At 39.8% G+C, this 18913-nt stretch overlaps 1 protein-coding gene across 6 annotated transcripts in view; it reads right to left on the bottom strand.

Annotated features, from left to right (window-relative positions):
• sm (heterogeneous nuclear ribonucleoprotein L) overlaps positions 1 to 18913 on the bottom strand; it is a 190730-nt gene that overhangs the window by 122601 nt on the left and 49216 nt on the right. The window lies entirely within an intron of this gene.

The following is an 18913-nucleotide window of genomic DNA, read 5'->3' as shown; positions in this document are numbered from 1 at the left end:
TTCCGTATCACGTTTATCATTAAATTAGAATAATGAACATTCCAGTATCAATTTCTGCAATGTTGCTAGCCGAATTTTAAAACCTTCGATGATATGATATGGAAGGGCACTCTAGCGCAAGAATTAATTACTTCTTGCATTAAGTTAGATTCATAGCTTTCTTACACAGTTCAAAAATCTTAAATAATTTTGCTTATTCTACACGTAGCCTATGCATATACATTACAAAACTTCTCAGATTAATTTTAAATCACTAGACTAGAAAATGCATAGTGATTTAATGGGAAACTGCAAAAGTCAACATTTTCTTCCGCCCTCTTAGTGTAGTAATAACATATCCTGAATACTTCCAATTCTACAACCAAGAATGAACAATTTGTGTTTACTATAAACTTAAAATTCTTTAATAGCGCTTTAAGATTTTAATATAATGTTTCGGACGAAACTTACCGTGTCTGGAAATACACCTGTATTTTATGTAGAGAATAAGCTTGAGATTCAATCGGCAAAAACATGGACCAAAGGGTACTTACTGCATTATGTACGTTTACTTAATGCACATAGACGCGTTGCATTAGATATGCAAATTTCACATTATTTGGACTTACATGAACAACAGCACATTTCGGATTTTTTCTAGTCTGAGGTAAAAATATAGCCAGGGGTGCCCATCCTCCCAAGGCCCATGACGCACTCCCCCCACCTTATGCCGAATTAATTACTCAAATTATTTTTGTCAGACAAAATTGCGGAAAAATATACCAGAGGTGCAGCCACGGTTTTTTGTCTTGGGGGGGGGGGTTAAGTACCAGGATAAACGTACCAATACTTATAATAATAATAATATACATTAATAATGGCTTTATTATTATTACTACTACCAGTAGTAGTAGTAGTAGTATCAAATACGTTATTATCCTCATAATTTACCCAAAAAGGGGGAGATAACGAAATATTTTTTAAACAGTCAATTTCACGTAAGCTAATAATGGAAATGAAGCACACAAACTGTATTTTTTGAATGGCAGAAAATGAATGATAAATGCATTCTGAAGATGCATGTGTAACTTTCATGTACAACATATATTTTACACATATCCATAAAATCGAAAGTGCATATGCAAAAAGCTAACACTAAATTGTGTACATATTCAAAGCTTATTCAATAGAAATATACAACATATATTATTTAAATACATTGCATCACAAGAAAACAAGGAGAATGCGAGCGAAGTGAGCAAGAAAATTTTTAGATCAAATTTTTGCAATATTGATTTAATAGGGTACAAATAAGTTCACTGGACGCCATGGCATTCTCTCTTTTACAACTTTTTTTTAGATCATTCGGCGCCCACGGCCGACTCCCGCTGCCCCTAGCTACAGCTCTAAACTAGCAAGAAAATTTTACAAAATTTTTATTTGCATAAAATTTGAAATCGAAGGGGTAAGAGACCTGTAGGAAGGCCAAGACGAAGATGGAGGGACAACGTTGAGATGGACCTAAAGGAAATCGGTAGGGATGGGAAAGAGTATATAGATCTTGCTCAAGATAGGGACAAATGGAAGGCCTGTGTTGCTGCAGCTATGAATCTTCGGGTTTAAGAAGGCTAGAGAGTTAGTTACTTAGTTAGGGGTAATTGCTGCTATGCCTCCCCTTGGGTGCCCTTGGCCGTCAGTGTTTGTCCCCCCTTGCTACCCTAGAATTGACTTCCGTCGAAGGTTGGGGGGGGAGGCAATGAGCCCCTGCGGTTGCGTCACTGTATAATACACACATATTTAAGCAATATGTGTTTACTTTAGATACTTTAGGCTCACTGCCATTGTTAGTCAACCTTATTCTGCCGAGTTTGTCTGCTCGACTAACCTTGTATTAATGCGAATACCACGACCCCCTCCCCCTTCATTCAAACCGATTCTAAAAGCATAAGAGGTGGTGTTTCATTTCAATCCCATTGCCGCGATCGCCACAGGTAGGTGCAAACTATATATAATTATCCAAAACTAAAAATCAATAACAAGTCAATCAAACGATAAGATCCCCATTTTTGTGTGAAGATATATAGAATTGGTATAAAATTTTGTCCCCCCAAAAAACTCCCATGACGCGCCTGCGTCATGAAACCCCCCTGAGTACAGTTGATCTCTCTAAGCAGTCAAACAAAAAATCTCTCAAGCACTTTATAGTAATACGTTGAAAATACTTTCCTTCGGAAAGTTGGAAACTACGTTTCTTCCCTTTCCAGCTAGGGACCAGGACGAAGGAATGCGAGAAGTGACAAATGAGCCCTTATCCATTCGAGTGGACACTGTCCACCGCCGCTGAACTAATTTCAGAACACATGTGGCAGAAACTGGAGGATCCAGAGAACGTCTAGGGGATGCTGTTCCCACGGTTTGGTCAAAACAACGCCGGACAATCTCATTGGGTCAGGGGGACACGTGATCCACCAAAAGCTACAGTTTTTGGTAAATAGTTGGAGGACAACAAGAGTACCCGACAAGATTATACAGACAGTATGCGTTAGAAACCTAAAGTGTGTTCGCGTCAAGATTTTTTGGAGAGAGAATGTTTAAGCCGCGATACGGTACAGAAGTGTGTTAATACTCGTGTGATAAGAGTTCGAACCTGGGACAGTGAGATACCATGAAGTTGTACAAGTGTGTGCGGTAAAAGTGCCAGTTTGATACAAGTGTCAATTGGAGATACGTTTTGGTTTACATGTGACACTTTTTATGACAAGTGTATCCTTATGTAAGTACGCTATTGGTGAGCCCAACTTAAGAGTTCAGTATGGGGCTTATGGCGACAGTGTTGCCGCATGGTGAGCAGTAGAAGAGAGCTCCAGTGCGCATCACGCGTCTGCTGTAGTACAAGCCGCAACAGAAGTTAGTGGTCAACGGGTACCGTTCAATACAAGAATGCATGACTTAGTGGAAAGCTGTTCATTCTTGCTGCTGTTGGTCCAGAATGTCCGTGGTGGAAGATTTGAAAATAACTTTTTCCGAATATATCTATTTTTTATACGTCTTGCTGTCTATTTTATAACATGCGTTGGCAGTGTTTTTCTTTCTTTTATGCACAGAAAGGCTAATCAGGACTGGACCTACAGTTTAAAGTGGGATCCGAACCACTATGTACCTCCAACGGGTATCGACCCCGGGATCCCTTGATTACAAGGCGACGACGTTGCCACTGCGCCATCGGGGAGGCCTCTCTCACATTTTTCAGTGCACTGTCTCATTTGGAACAGAACCGTGTTCATTATACCGGCATACACCAAAGCAAATCTCCCCCCCTCGTCGTCGCATTTTAATCGAGGAATTAGGGTTCAACACCCGGTGGAGGCAAATAGTGGTTCATATCTCACATAAAACCGTAGGTCCAGTTTCAATTAACATATCTGTGCATAAAAGTGGATTCAAAACTCAATTAACCAATTATTAGTGGAGGTGTGAAATAGATGAAGTTCTGTTGTATTTGTGTGAACAATGATTACAGAAAGAAAGAGACATACGTCGGAAATATTCAATCTAAAATGCTCTCGCTTTGTGTCTATCAATTAACGTTATTGCTTTGCAAGCAACAAGTCTCGGATTAAATTTACTTTAAGTATCTCATAAATCTATTCCCTATTTATGCATTTGCGTCAAACCTTGATTTATTATTTTAACTATCTGGAAAAGAACTGCCCGATCATTTTAATTAATATAATGATATCATTACTTTTTATAAAACTTAGTCATCCTTTGGGAAGAGCAAGTGAACCGGAGGTCTCCCGGTAGATGGTTTAGTTTTAGTTTTTATTACTTAAATATGTTAAAAATCTACACTGGTTTCCCTATGTGCAAGAAGTAGAAATTAAATAGCTGATCATTCGTAAGAAAAACCATGTAACGTTAGGTCGAGCTCTTGGCTCATAAATTCCCCTAAGTTCCCTGGCCGAATCCTGGAACCGACCGATAATAGTAATACCCCTCCAAAACTGTTGTAACTGAATGGTATGGAAGTTCGGTTTCACAAATTCGCGACGTTGGCCTGAATGAAGATTGAAGCCAGCAATGTTAATGGCCTATGAAGAATACAGGAACAATAACCATAGTTTGTTGAAAGTACGAGAGAAATTAGAGAGCAATAATATTTGGAAGACGCAAGGGATTTATGCAGTACTCTTTCGATTCTCCGTCTAAAGTTTGAAGTTGGATATTTGGTGATAAAGCAGAATATCAAACCAATGAAAGTGTAAACAATTTAAAATATTGAATTCGTAAACTTCATGTCTTACTCAAGTTTTGAGTGGGCACAACGTGTCACTCGCGGTATCTTTAGAGATGTTCAAGCCTTGTCACGCAAGGTAAGTCAACACAGTCCATTCGATGGCAAATAGACACGCAATGGGTATACACCTCTGGGCAAATACACTGGGTCAACATGGGAAGCAAAGGAAGACGCCAGCCTTTGTATTTTCGCACTATTGCGAGTCCCATTACTATTTGAAACATCTGACCCAGTGCTTTGGAAAAACAGTCTGGGTCTTTGATTACGTAATATAAAATTCAATGCATCCTCTTACAGCAAAGCTTTTGTACCAAGAATGTTCCCAGAAATTCCATCACAATTGGTTTAGAAGGATCACAATGATTTAAATGCTACGCTCTCACCAGAGATGAACACGAAATTAGGGTTGCAAGACGCTCTACTTGAATGGGGCAATATATATGTATATCCAGATATCTAACAAAGGCAATTACTTCAGCATCAAAACAAAATTATCAAGAACATTTTGCTAATTTGTCCCAATGATTCCCAAAACCCGAGGAATTCGAGGTGACACACTGTTCAATCCTTGCTAGTCATAGTTAAGTAAAAATACATGTTTTAAATAAGGAAACTTTTCTGTCTGACAAGAATATAATATTTCAATCACATGCGACAAGATGATACTGCCATTGGCCATTGTCTTGTTTGCACGACCTCAAATACAAGGAAGTCTTATAATTGACATTCTCCTCACACCACGTCAGTGTTTATGAAAGACTTAACACGAAATCCCAACAAGTGTTAAGTGTTTGAACATAATGCCGGAAAAGTAAGGCACCTCCTTGTTTCTTTTCATATTACGGCTAGGCTACCTCAACGCACTCAAAATTGAACAAATTTGTTTCAAGACAAATAAATTTACCTGCGTGGTACGTATTCGATGTTTTGACAGCTTATGATGGTTTCAGAATTTCACTTTCGTCCAGACTATCGGGTCTGGACCTACAGTTTCAGAAAGATTTTTAATAAAAAGTGCTACAGGAATTTTAAGTTAACACAGCTTTTTCTCTTTTTTCGAATTTATACCCACGGCCACGGATTTCCATTTCAACTTAAGATGGACCACTATCATATTCAGAGGTATTACACCTAACGACATCCCTTAATAAACTTCCATGGGAAGTCCGTGTCTATTTGCAGGAACGCATCCAATAGGTTTGAGGTTTTGAGGAAGCAGCTCTGTCATTTTGCCCACGTCAGTGAACAGGGCTAAGGATACGCGAACTGGGAACACTCCAGGTACCAGAAAGCTGTAATGATGAATATAATAGGGAAGTTGTTCCGTGTACTAAAAGTTTCCCCATGTCACGAAGCACATTGAGAAGTCAATGTTACATCATAATTAATGTAAACTTTCTTCAAATTTCAACCAGGACTTCTGACTTCTGCAGAAATCTCAGAACTACTGCAGTTTCGACAGACAAAAGTGGAATATCTTCAGAGCTCTCTCAAATAGTCTCTTGCGACTTGTGACAGTAGTACAGGGTTATCTATAAAAGAACTCCTGGGTTTTGAAGCTAAATATTTTATTAAAAACAAACTCGGGATAAAGTAAATAGCTATATATTTTTGAAGGTAATGTTAAAGTTTTTTTCACAATTTAGTAAATTCCAGTGTGTGCCCCGTTGTAGCACGGCACACATCCACACGATAATCAACTTCTTGCCACGTCATGGCCAGCATGTCTGGGGTGATGGTTGCCACAGATGCGATAATTCTTTACCTTAGATGGTTGACATCTTGAATTTTCTCAGCATAAACCATGTTCTTCACATGTCCCCGTAGGGAAAAAGTCTAAGGGAGTAAGGTCCGGACTTGTTGCAGGCCATGGAATAGGCCCTTTCCTTCCAATCCACACTTCCAGTTTCATTAAACGACTTAAGCCATCGACGAATGGTTATGTCCGAAGGCTAAACACCACCATACTCCCGTCGAAAGTTCCGCTGTACAGTAATAACAGATCCAGTTTCTACAAGCCATATCACACACTGCGCCTTCTGTTGTGGAGTCGCCGTTGCACTGCTCTGCTCTGCCCTGCCCTGCCCTGCCCTGCCCTGCCCTGCCCTGCCCTGCCCTGCCCTGCCACTTCAAGGTCAACTCTGAGCAGCATTGCCATCCTTTGTTGGAATAACCTCCAAAGGGTGCGAATAAACCTTGACGAGCTACTGATTTCAAAGTAATTAACTAACCTAAGTTACCTAATATTGTTTGCGCGCTATCATTGTTTAAAATCCCGGAGTTCTTTTATAGACAACCTGTATTAATCCAGGTTCTAAGATTTGAACACGCAGCTGGCTAGGAACTCCATACATACTAAAGAGTTCTTCACATCGATCTATCGGCTGCAAGAAGAGGCAAGCTCAAGACTATTTCCGCAGCATTGCGAAACTCCCCCATCAACCGCGCTCCAAGTCGGCCATATTTCCCCGACATCAGCTATCGCAACATTTGAGCCCCAAATCTCGAGTAATGCCTCCTCAGGGAGCTCACAAATAGGGCCGCGGCTCAGCATCGTCGCTCATCCATGCAGAGAACAGGGTGCAGCGAGGATGCTGGAGAGGGCTTTCTAGAGTTCCAGAAGCACAAATCCGCCTCTTCCGGCGATATTGCAGGAAATTCCACGGAATCACTGCGACAATCAGCAGGTCGTTCCTGCGCTAAAGCTTATAGTGAGCGCTTGGTACCTCGAGAACACAGCGATGCAAGAGCAACAGATTAAATAGTGATTAGAATCCATGCAAAAGCTAATTGAGTACATAATGCTAATAAACCTAGACTTGCTTCTTGTGAACACTTGGGTTCATCCACTGACGTACTGAGGGAAGGGGTGATTGGGTTACAGACCCTCCAGAAATTGAGAAATCAGTTTCCAAATGAACGTAGTAAAAAACTCTTGGAATAAACAAAGTGCTACACTCAAACCCCTTTAAAATAACCCCCGGATTACCAATTTTGAACAACTTTGAAAACGAAAGTAAAAACTGTAATTACGATGTATTTTATTATGCGCCACACCCCCTTCCATAACATCCAGCTCCAAAATTCTAGCCTCATCCGAAAAAAAATCGTGTGTATACGCTAGTAGGTTAATCCAAGTTCAGAGGTTCATTCGCGTGGCAAAGAAAGTTGGGGTGGGATGAAAACAATAATATAAGGAAATAAAAGTTAAGACAAGCGGGAGAGGAGAAAAGTTAAGACAAGCGGGAGAGGAGAAAAGTTAAGACAAGCGGGAGAGGAGAAAAATTAAGACAAGCGGGAGAGGAGAAAAGTTAAGACAAGCGGGAGAGGAGAAAAGTTAAGACAAGCGGGAGAGGAGAAAAGTTAAGACAAGCGGGAGAGGAGAAAAGTTAAGACAAGCGGGAGAGGAGAAAAGTTAAGACAAGCGGGAGAGGAGAAAAGTTAAGACAAGCGGGAGAGGAGAAAAGTTAAGACAAGCGGGAGAGGAGAAAAGTTAAGACAAGCGGGAGAGGAGAAAAGTTAAGACAAGCGGGAGAGGAGAAAAGTTAAGACAAGCGGGAGAGGAGAAAAGTTAAGACAAGCGGGAGAGGAGAAAAGTTGGAGAATAGGAAGAGGAGAAAAGTTGGAGAATAGGAAGAGGGAAAAGTGGAGAATAGGAAGAGGGAAAAGTATGGGACAGATACCTTGGCTATTTTATGCAAGAATCTACTCCTAAATGCACCCTGGGGAACAAAAAAAATTGGCGCACTTGTTTTAAGATAAAAGTTTTCGAAAGCAAAATATGGCCGGCCACTGCTCCTATCAGCACTTTCATCCTGCAAATTTTTTTCTCATCCTGTTACCGCCCAATACTTCTCAGAGAATCTGTTTTTAACTCGCCTACAGTATCTCCCTTGCAGCAGCTAGGAAAAGTAACATTTGCTCTTGCAAAAAACAGCATATGCTGAAAACTACCAATAGCTTGTAATCAATTAGTTCCAGGACCGATTCCAGTACCAGAGCGTTCAGACTTCTAAGCTCTTCGGACCTGGTCCCAATTTGTGTGTACAGAGAAGAGAGGTTCCCAGTATTCTTGTCAATTTCTTGGAATGGGCATTACATATACCACCGACATCCTTCGAAAGCCGGATTCCCAGTACCGCATAACTGTAGCTCAGGGACGTTCCCTACATTACAGCATAAATATTTAACGAACCTGTTCTCCTCCACCCGACCCTCTACGTCGATAAGATGTATTCCAAGTGCCTTATACTTATTGCTCTTTCCTCCCTGGTTTCCTTCTCCGCAGCCATTTCCTGCATCCACCTCACGCAGCTCACATCCGCTACAAGGATCATTCAGATGCGAGGCAGAAAAACACTTTGCTACCGGAAATGCGTCTGCATGACTAATGGAGACCGAGTCTCCTAGCAGTATGATTTTAGATATCGGTACTTAAACTAGAGCTTCGCGTCGTATACTAGTACAAATTTTGGGGCCGGCGGGTCATGACAGTTCCTTACGACAATATGAACTGAAGTAACTATCACGTAATACTGAATATTTTTACATACAGCCGCAGTAGCAGTAGGTCGTCCGGGGGTTTGGGTACCACGTGGAAGACTGGGTAGGTTCCCACGGTGGGTGATCTCATGACCCTAAACTTGATTCTGCGTAAGCAGCTCTGGGGCGCACCCAGTCCCCTCAATAACACCGTCAAGTTCGCTGCACTTACTGACACTACGTGTACTGTCTATGTATCCCGGTATCAGGCCGGTGCAAGAAGATTACGTTCAACCAAGTAGACTAAAAGCGGTGTTCAAGTTCAGAAAATTCAACAAATACCAGTCTGCTGCTTTAAACGTTCGTTTGGTTGGTTAGCACGCACTACGTAACTAGACAACACACTACACCGTTCCAGAACGAAATACAAACTGCACACACACCAAATACACTACTTGACACCAACTCGACGAAGTGCAGCGAACTAGACGGGGCTATTGTTAACCTCCCCGTTGACGCAGTGGTCGCGTCGCCGCCTTGTAACCAAGGGTCCCGGGTTCGATACCCGGTGGTTCGGATTCCACTTTAAACTGTAGGTCCAGTCCCGATTAGCCTTACTGTGAACAAAGTGTACCTAAAACACCAACTCAAACCGGAGGGTAAAGGCGTCAGGAGCGAGTTGCTGTTAACATCACCTCAGTTTCTTTATTGACCAACTTTATGCTCGGATAAGCTTATCGGTAATTCCCTGCGGACGAGATCGAGTGTGTTTCCCGTTCTCCATGGCAGAGTGGTAAGCGTAGCGCGCTACGAAGCCAGAGGTCCCAGGTTCGAATCCTAGATAAGATATGTGTATCAGTGTTTGTTCCATCATTCATCTTCGTATCGCAATTAACCAGACAAAAAATAACGAAATAAAAATGTGGAGTCCTACCTCCACGCACTGTGCATACAATCAAATTGAATTTTAAATATCGAGTGTTCGGGGTGCGTGAACTGCTTGAGCGCTAGGCGATGCCCTCTCCCGGCTACAGGTGACGACAGTAGAGACTTGGGAAACTGCCACAACTGTTGGTCTGACAAGAATTATATAATCTGTAGTAAGACTAGTCCCCTGTGACGTACTTTGAGCATATGTCTTATAACTGACATTTGTATTTGCTCATTTACACTACTTGTATCACAGTATAAACGCAACTGACAATTTACGTTTGGTCATCCTCCACGTTGGAGTGCCTATATTATTATCTTTCCACAAACGAGGTCTGTAGTTTTGTGCAATTCGAAACCATGGCCCTCAACCAAAATATTTACATGTATCGTTACAGGAAGGCAAAGTTCAATATTTTTTTTAAATAACTTGGTTACATTTTCAGTACAATACTAGTTATTACTATGTTATGGAAAATCATAGAACGTCTTATCTTTACTTGAGCATAAGAGAGATAAGTTGTCCAACACGCAATAAAAAGTCTAAGACAAACAATACTGACTTCACTGACAATTTTACGAAAAAGAAATTAGACTGGATGGAAATACAAGACACTATTTGGCCGTGGAAACTGTAACAAGAAAAAATGTTGTGCATCTAGTAATTTATGTAATTCTTAATTGGAAATCACAGTATATGACAGGAGGGAGTAGGAGTTTTGTGATTATGAGAATAAAGTTTACTTAACGAAACAGTGATCTAGCGAGCGGATGCTCTAATTATTTCTCGACTAAAATCGCGTGAGTTCACTTAATACTAACGAACTGTTCGAACTATTAAACAAAGCGATATAACAATAAGGTTTCCAGATTTTATATTGTTCAATCGATATCGGCCGAAGATAATCAGAATCTGAGAACCGATCTTCGCTTCTGAACTTGACGCTCACTGGTCACTTCCTTTGCTACAATAATTCTGAGATTAAATATTTATACATGCAGAGTTTGCAGAGCTGAAGATTTGACATTTTACTTCAACAGATTGGGAATAAGAAATTTACACACAAAGGAGTGTACCATTGTCAAACCAAGACAAGGTTCATAGTGTAGACAAACATCTGTGCCGGATGGAATAGTGTCTCGCGGTATGATATCAAGGAGTCTATGTTTGAAATCTTGTAACTTGTTCAATTGCAATAAAGGTTAGAGGAGGCGTTTTTTAGAAATAATTTTGAGTGTTACATGTGATTAGTGTGTAGCGCTGTAGTTAGAAAAACTGTGTTGTGTGGGTCGCTATCGAACAAAAAAATAATGCCTTCATGATTTGTGTCAATTCATTTTTGACATCTTTTACTTAACCCTTAACTAGGCGCGCGGGGGGTAACTTTGACCCCCGGGTATGTATTTCTTAACGCCCAGACACTTGTTGGTTACCCCCTGTGCTAGCTTATCTAGTACCTTCCTAAAACAGTCTGTTTCAACTATAGAGGTAATTTCCTTCATTGTGTGTGTAATTGCAGCAAGGTAAAGTTGTTCGAAAGTTGATGGGGGTCAAATTTACCTCCACGCGCCTAGTTACGTATGTAATTTTTTGTTGTTCATTTTTTTTAGAACTTTCGCGTACTGTGCTTCGTGAGTGAAATATTTTAACAGTTCTTACTTTATCTGTGTTGTGTGACCGTGTTTTAAAGTGAATGTTTAATTTTTCTAAGAAATCTATCAAAAGCTCGTAGTATGAAAGACAGCAGGGGCGTATACGGTGGCTGTTGGGCGACATTTCGAACGTAGTTCATCTGAAGTGCTTCAAGATGAATGATTGACTCCAAATCAGATTATGATGTAGAATATCGTGCTACTGAGTGAGCACATTGTACTAATTCTAAGACAAATCATGAAGATGAGAATTATATCCCGGATGAAGATGAAACTTATTTCCTGGGAAAAGACAAAATAACTCTACGGACAGAAGCTCCCTGCTCAAGTTCGAATGTCCACAAAAGAAGAATTAACATTGTTTTACGTCTTCTTGGATCACTTGCAACTGCAAAAAAGAAATGCCAAATCTGCTATTGAGGATTTTCACTTTTCATATATGACACTACTGTGAGAATTAATGTGGGAAATACCAATACGTACGTACGTAGAAATTATACGGGGATATTCTGTAAGGGAAAGAAATGCCAAATTTACCGATGAAGTTTTAAAAACAAGACCAGTTTATTTGACATAATATATGTTCCAAAAAATAATACAATGGTCCCGTTTAGCTAATTGTGTAAAACAATTGAGATTTTGAAAACTGATATGTATTGAAACTTCGATTCTTTCAAGGGAAAACGTACTAAAATATATATTTGTATTTCTTTAAAAAATGGTTATTGCTAAATTTACACAAATATTTGAAGTGTATACCCTACAAAAAAAATATATTTGTTTTTCCACACTTTCCTAATTATCATCATTTGATTAACTATTGCAAGAAAGGGTTTTGAAATTTTGAACATGCAATGTCTGTCCATATTATTATTTTAAAATTAATTGCACCTATTTTTATATTAAAAAACTACTTTAAGTTCTTTAAAATAGTCAATTTAATCTTATAAATGTATTTTACTTTAAGGTGGTGAAAGAGGTGCGCCTGGTTAAAGGTTAAAATACAAAACCATACTTGAAGGAGCGACGGAAATACCAAAAATACACAATTCACAATCGACCACAAAATTGGAACTGGAGTGTACTGTGTTTGTTTGAAAATTATTCTCTTCGGACAATGAAGAATAAAAACGTTACTTCAATATAGCATGGGAAACTGGAGGAAAAAGCAGTGTCAACATGAGCAGTGAAAAGTTCCCAGCAAGAATACAATAAAATTTCTTGGTTGAAAAATCACATTACGTTCATGGAACCAAATGTAAGTTGCCCTTTATCATTAGTTTCCTGCATACATCCACGATAATCTCCAGATATAAACTGTCCCATTTTCCCAAGTTTTACTCCGCCATTGCTACGCGTTAAGGTAAATAACAGGGATAGGTATTCGATTAGGATTCGAATCCGGATCCGTCCAATTCCAGTAAATGCACTAATCCCGAAACAGGATTTGCAACCTTAATCCGATTAACACTAGGCAATGACACTTTCAGTTACAATTATAATCAAAGAAATGTAGCTTTGCTGTGACGAAGAATTAGGTCTACAAATACAGATTCATATACGTCAGAAGATTCAAAATAGAAGCGATGCCATTCGCTAGCAAATATGTCCAGCGCACAATCAACTAGTCAGGTGCGGTCCAGGTTTCTCGTTATCCAATAGCTCCTGCCTTTTGCAAGCCACTCCCATACCTTGTGAAAAGCTTGTTCCATAGTTTGCAACAGCTTAGACTTGCCCTGGAATCTCGGAAACGGGCGATAGAATCCACGCTAAAGCCGAGAGGTTTCCGTGCACTTCCATTCGTTCCAGACTATCTCTTCCAACCCCAATGTTTGAAACCATCTTTTACGTTTGATAAGGTCGAGTTACTGCCCATGCTGCGTGAACTCGGAGCCAATCGAGATAACTTGAGCGCCTGGGAGCTACAGCCTCCCTTTCTTACACTTCAGAGACCACGAAATTCCACATAGTTCAGTCACGTGAACAGCCACATTCATGGGGGGGAGACGTTCAGGGAAAAACGCTCTGGTATGGAATGTGTATCTTCCATGATAAACAAAGAAGACATATCGTATCACAGTGTCAACTAAACGACTGTGATCAATACTTGAACCAAATCCTAAAACTTCGTTCCCAATGACACCATGAGCACACTCGCGATCGTTCAAAGACTCGGATGTGCAGGCATCCGCTTGCAAATAAGGTATTCGTACTCCCAACACACAACTTCAAATTCAGGTGATTTTGCTTCAGCCTTGCCTGTGCCTCTGCTGAATAGGCCTTTTTCTTACGAATCTGGCTACCTCTTGAAATGCATTAATGATCAAAACTCACGTAATTATATTAAAGATCAACAGCAGCATTAGTACACTAAATATAACTATTAACTAGTGTAGCAGTGGTTGTTATTGGGACAAATACACAATAAATCATCATCGAACACAAAACTGGGTTAGCTACAATGATGCTATCCAACAAGTTGGGCCTCCCTGATGGATCCTGTTAGGAGTGCAAACTTTTATAGCTTCTTTATGTATTGATATGCACCTTTTTGCTGTATGTGTTATACAAACTATACCGAGGAGATTATGAATTATCTTGTACTTCAAGGTATATTAATTTGAACTATACTTCATTCGTTCAGTTGACTTATCAATGATGTTTTCCTCTACCTCTTTAGTTGAAAGAAGGAAAAGTAACCTTGCCCTTCAACTTTCGCATATAAGTGAAACCATTTATCACAAACAATTTCCACACTACTCGACTACTAGCACTATACGAAATTATATGGTTGTCAGCGATACAAGTTGTCCACCCTTATTTCGTTACAGGAGGTTAAACGGTTAAAAATGATTAATGACATTGCGTTGCACGCAAGCTAACGCTCTATAAGGGAAATCCTTGTCCATGGTAAACGCCAGTCTGGAAGACTGTTCGAAAAGTAATTGTGGGAAAATGGAACCACTTTCGGTGTTTCAGTTTCCTGGTTTTTCTTTACTTGTATTTCTCCCATGCATCCCCTGGCGATCATAGATACGACGCATGTGAATTCGACGAGCAATACTGTTTTCACTACTGATAACGAACCATCTTCCTAATTAACGTCATTACAGGGTGTCGTCATGATTTATTATGCACTAAACACTAAGGAATTAATGGTAGTGAGGCAAGTGACACCTGCTTGAGGAAATTACTCTCCAAATTACTTTCGCTTATCGTTTTTTAAACTCCCAATGAACCGAAATAGTCGTTCGGGAACATACATCTTCCAAGGAAAAGACTTAACACATTTAAGTATATTTCAAAGTGTTCTGGATGGTTCTAACCGAAGAATATGCTGAAAGGCCGTATTGACTCCTTTATAATACTTTCCATTTTCTCCCAGTAATGATAGTATATTGACTTTGTCCAATTTCTAGTATTTGAATAAATTAATTTCAATTTTTTTCAATCTTTCTTTCGGATTCAGTATTCACCTTCCGCTTGTAACATACCTTTATCACCTTGCATGCATTTCACAAAGATTTGTTACTTACAAATTCCCGGTTTTTGTAATAATATGCAGTTCGAACATCAGATTTTCCACGTAATCACACCATGAAAAGTTCAACGGAGACATGATTTAGTTAATTCATATTATCGAGGCATTCGAGTACAACATAATCAAATGTGTATTTAGTTATTTAAAAAATGCCGGTTTGGTAAATTGTCAGTTTGTTTTAACTCCCACGTTCTCATCAATGGATGCACACGAGCAATCCTGGAAGCAAAGACTGCCGGACGATAGGAATACACTTTCATAGTATGGTGCACTGTACTGCTCTACCAAGAAAAGAAAATACGAATGTTGTCGTCGATTTTTCGCCCTGGGCAAGCGAAGGGAGCTTGAATGAGGCAAGCTGATTACCATGTAAACTTGCCCTTGAGTCGCCGAAATATGCGTTGTTCATCAACACATCGTCGTCTTATTCATTCAGTGCCAAATGTTTATGGATAAACCGTACACAGGGAAAACACAGACAGAAGGAAGTCCTTGGATTTAGGTTTTCAACCTATTTTTTTCCCCTTTACAGGTATGTAAGAAATAATAAGTTCGGTCAGCGTTTCGTTAAAAAACGCAAAAACCTGATGAAGTTTTATAGTGCCTGAAAAAACTATTTTGCTTGTTAGAACCTATTTTAGGTTTATGCGCCTAAAAAGTTTTACAGGATTTGTATGTCGGAGGCATTTGGTTTGTTCGGTTACGAAAAAATTCAATGACGAACGTGTTTGAAACGTACTGTCATTTCCCTTCCTCCAAGTCCATGGTGATTTATCAAAGTCTAAACAAAGCAAAATGTCTGGTGCCAATAATCCAAAGTGGTCTGATCTGCGTGGTCTTGCTCACTTTCGCGTCACTTTGGTGCTTTGTGGCATTCACGCCTTGCAAACACATTTCAGCATTGAAGTTTGCTCCACTGACTATATTTTTCTTGAAAGATTATTTTCATCATATACAATGATCCTCAGACAAAATTGCGGACTGTGGATACCGATTTTTGCCTAGTTCTACGGCGAAGAGTGGATTTTAATAGCAAATTTCCAATGGTAAGTTCTTCCATCGCCGAAGGGTTAGGCAACACACGATGTTATGCAAGATAGTGCGTTTTTCAGGATATACGTAGGTAGATGTCCGTCCCATTTTCATTGCCGGTGACTATACCTAATCAGCATTTTTCAGGAATTTTGAACCTACTTCAAGATTTTTAGAACCTATTGTAGGATTCTTAGAACCTAAAAATCCGAGGTCTAGTTATAACATTACAACACGAAGGCACAACCGAATGGGAAGTGAGGAGAAATAAATGACTGTCCACTTTAGTTCACGAGTTTAGCTGGAGTTTTCAAATCTTTGTCAAGCTGTATATATATGGCGCAAGCGACGGGGAACGTTTTGATCTGCGGTGAGAGGAAGGAATAAACACATGACTGTCCACTCCAGTTCGAGAGATGACAGGGAGATTGAATCTCGGTACGATTGAAAAGGGGCAAGAAACTCAAACAAGCAGGACTCGTTCTCCGGTAAGCAGTCACGCCTGAGCAAGCCCAGGCACCTAGCAACACCGTGGATAAGAATAAGACACTGAAATCATATCTGCTGCCTCCCGAACAGACAAATAGATAGATTGGTCGGTTTAGCGAGTATGTGGATATCTTCCTTCATATAGCTGGTATTAAACTGTCAAATCAATGGGTTCTAGTTGTATGCAGTGTAGAGTGGAATTACTTTCGGAACATCTCCAGCGAACTGCGCGAATCAGTCTAGCGAACCTAGTGGGCGTGAAGAACGTGAGCAACGGGCTTAGTGATAGATTCTGGGTTGAGATGACGTCAAAGGTTCGCTTGGTTAATTGGCTGCTTCGAGAGTTGTGACTCGTTCCGATGCTTCAAATGCATAAGAGCCAAAGATGTTACGGAAATAATCTTCCTCTAACTACGAATTACAAGAGGATTAATATATTACATTTTATCCCGGATGATTGTAATAGCAAAGTACCCTTCAGCAACGGAATCTACGGATGCAAAAATGTACAATAGCATAATATGGATAATGTAGAACAAAATTTCTAAAAATAGCCGAAGCAAACAGACACTACAGCCGTATATCGACAATTGTTAATGACTATCAAACGTGATTTTGAACTTCAGAGTAAAACACTTATGTAGAATTCAATGTGGAAACTCGTCCTGCGCACAAACATTTTGGAAGGGAATTGCTGGGGGTAAAGGAGATAATTTTGTCAAAATAGCCACTAGTTCTACAGCAATGCCACACAATTCTCAAAGAAGCCAAGGCGTTTCTTGAACAGCACTTGAAAGACTGACACATTGTGTCACTCAAAATGTGGGAGGTAAAGAAAAAATGCTTCCTGCCACACCAAACGCGTTCCAATCCCACCTCTAGACACCTAACAAAACCTACATGTCAGCTTACAAAGAGTAACAAAAATCAAAACACGTGCTGATGGATAAGTAGATAAAAAAACACACACTATTTAAACAAGGGGGACGTAAATAAGTCGTTCCGAGACCTCGAGGACTCTGAATCCTTGAAGAACATTACTTGAGCTACCAGCTGTTGTCACCCTGTTGCTTGTCAGGAAGCCTTCTTGTTTTACTCCCATCCCAGTCTTCCAAGTTCCAGCGACACACGGTTCGCCGAACACAAGGGAAATTAATCTCGTGTTGATTTCACTTCTCGGCTCGTTACAGTTGAACTAGTCAGAGAAGATACAGACGAAGGGAGGGGAAAAAATACAGAGAGACAATAATACTGTGCCGGTTACTTCATATAATTCCTGTAATTTAACATACAGCACTAACATGATATCATATCCAAAAGTAGGCATTTACAAAGTAGGCATACTAAGGTTCACATGCACAAAAGTACAGTGGTTACTTTGACCAAACAGTACTACTAGTTTTCAATAATTTCCCTCTTACAGATGCTACTTCACAGTACGAACCAGGAATTTAAAATAAATTCAATTGCGGTACAGGAGAGTAAATCAGCAAGCGTAAATGAGTTCTGGACCGTAAAGAACCTATTTATCTGTAAAGTATTTCAATTCGGTCCAGGAACCCTTTTTCAGGATGAATTTAAATACGAATCAGGAACCCTTTTTTTCTGGATCAGTTTAAATAGGGTCCCAGTTCCGAATTGAAATGAAACATTACGCAACTTGGACCGAATTTAAATTGTGCGGGAAAAAATGTTCCAGTCCTGTTGCGGAACCAATTATAATTTATGGGCTCCTGGACCTTTAACAACCCTGGTAACATTCATTAGAGAATGAAGGCTTGTTATGGCAATGTATGTGTAACGTCACTAGGGATTATGTTGGGTTGTTCATGCTCACAATGAAAACCCCTGCCGAGGAACTCTCAATGTGTGTGACAAAGAACTTCTCGAGAGTTGAGAGTTCGGTTTTCATTGTGAGCATGAACAGTCCAACATCATACAGTACTGACGTTCCACATCCATTGCCATAAAAAGCCTTCATTCTCTGATGAATGTCAATTGGGGGACACATTTTCTGCAGTTAGAAACTGTCACCACACGCAGTTTCAGGTGCACCGACATAGTATGGTTACATGCTGTCATTTTCCTCGCTCTAGTTCAGCAACCTCTGGTGATAGAAGTTTGAAACTTGGAATGGAGAAGGGGGAAAGTCTGAAGAGTACAATGCATGGTTGATCAAAACCTAAAATGTCTTTACACAGTGACAAAAAAAAAATAGGGAGGCATTACTTTTCAGCCCGCCCTCGTACAAATTTGCATGAGTGAGTCTCCTGTAACCAAGTGTTAGGTAATAATCAAAATCTAATTATTGATAACAACTCGTTTGAACCAGTTTCCAAATTCAAATACTTAGGAGTAATATTAACAAATGAAAATTATATTAAAGAGGAAATAAAAAGTAGGCTTAATTCAGGAAATGCATGTTACTTCTCTCTTCATAAACTTTTTGTCTTCTCGTTTAATATCTAAGAAACTAAAAGTTAAAATATACAAAACAGTAATTTTGCCTG

The sequence above is a fragment of the Lepisma saccharinum genome, chromosome 25 (genome assembly GCF_977018435.1).
Source record: "Lepisma saccharinum chromosome 25, izLepSacc3.1, whole genome shotgun sequence".
NCBI classification, from domain to species: Eukaryota; Metazoa; Arthropoda; class Insecta; order Zygentoma; family Lepismatidae; genus Lepisma; species Lepisma saccharinum.
This window is presented reverse-complemented; position numbering and strand designations above follow the sequence as displayed.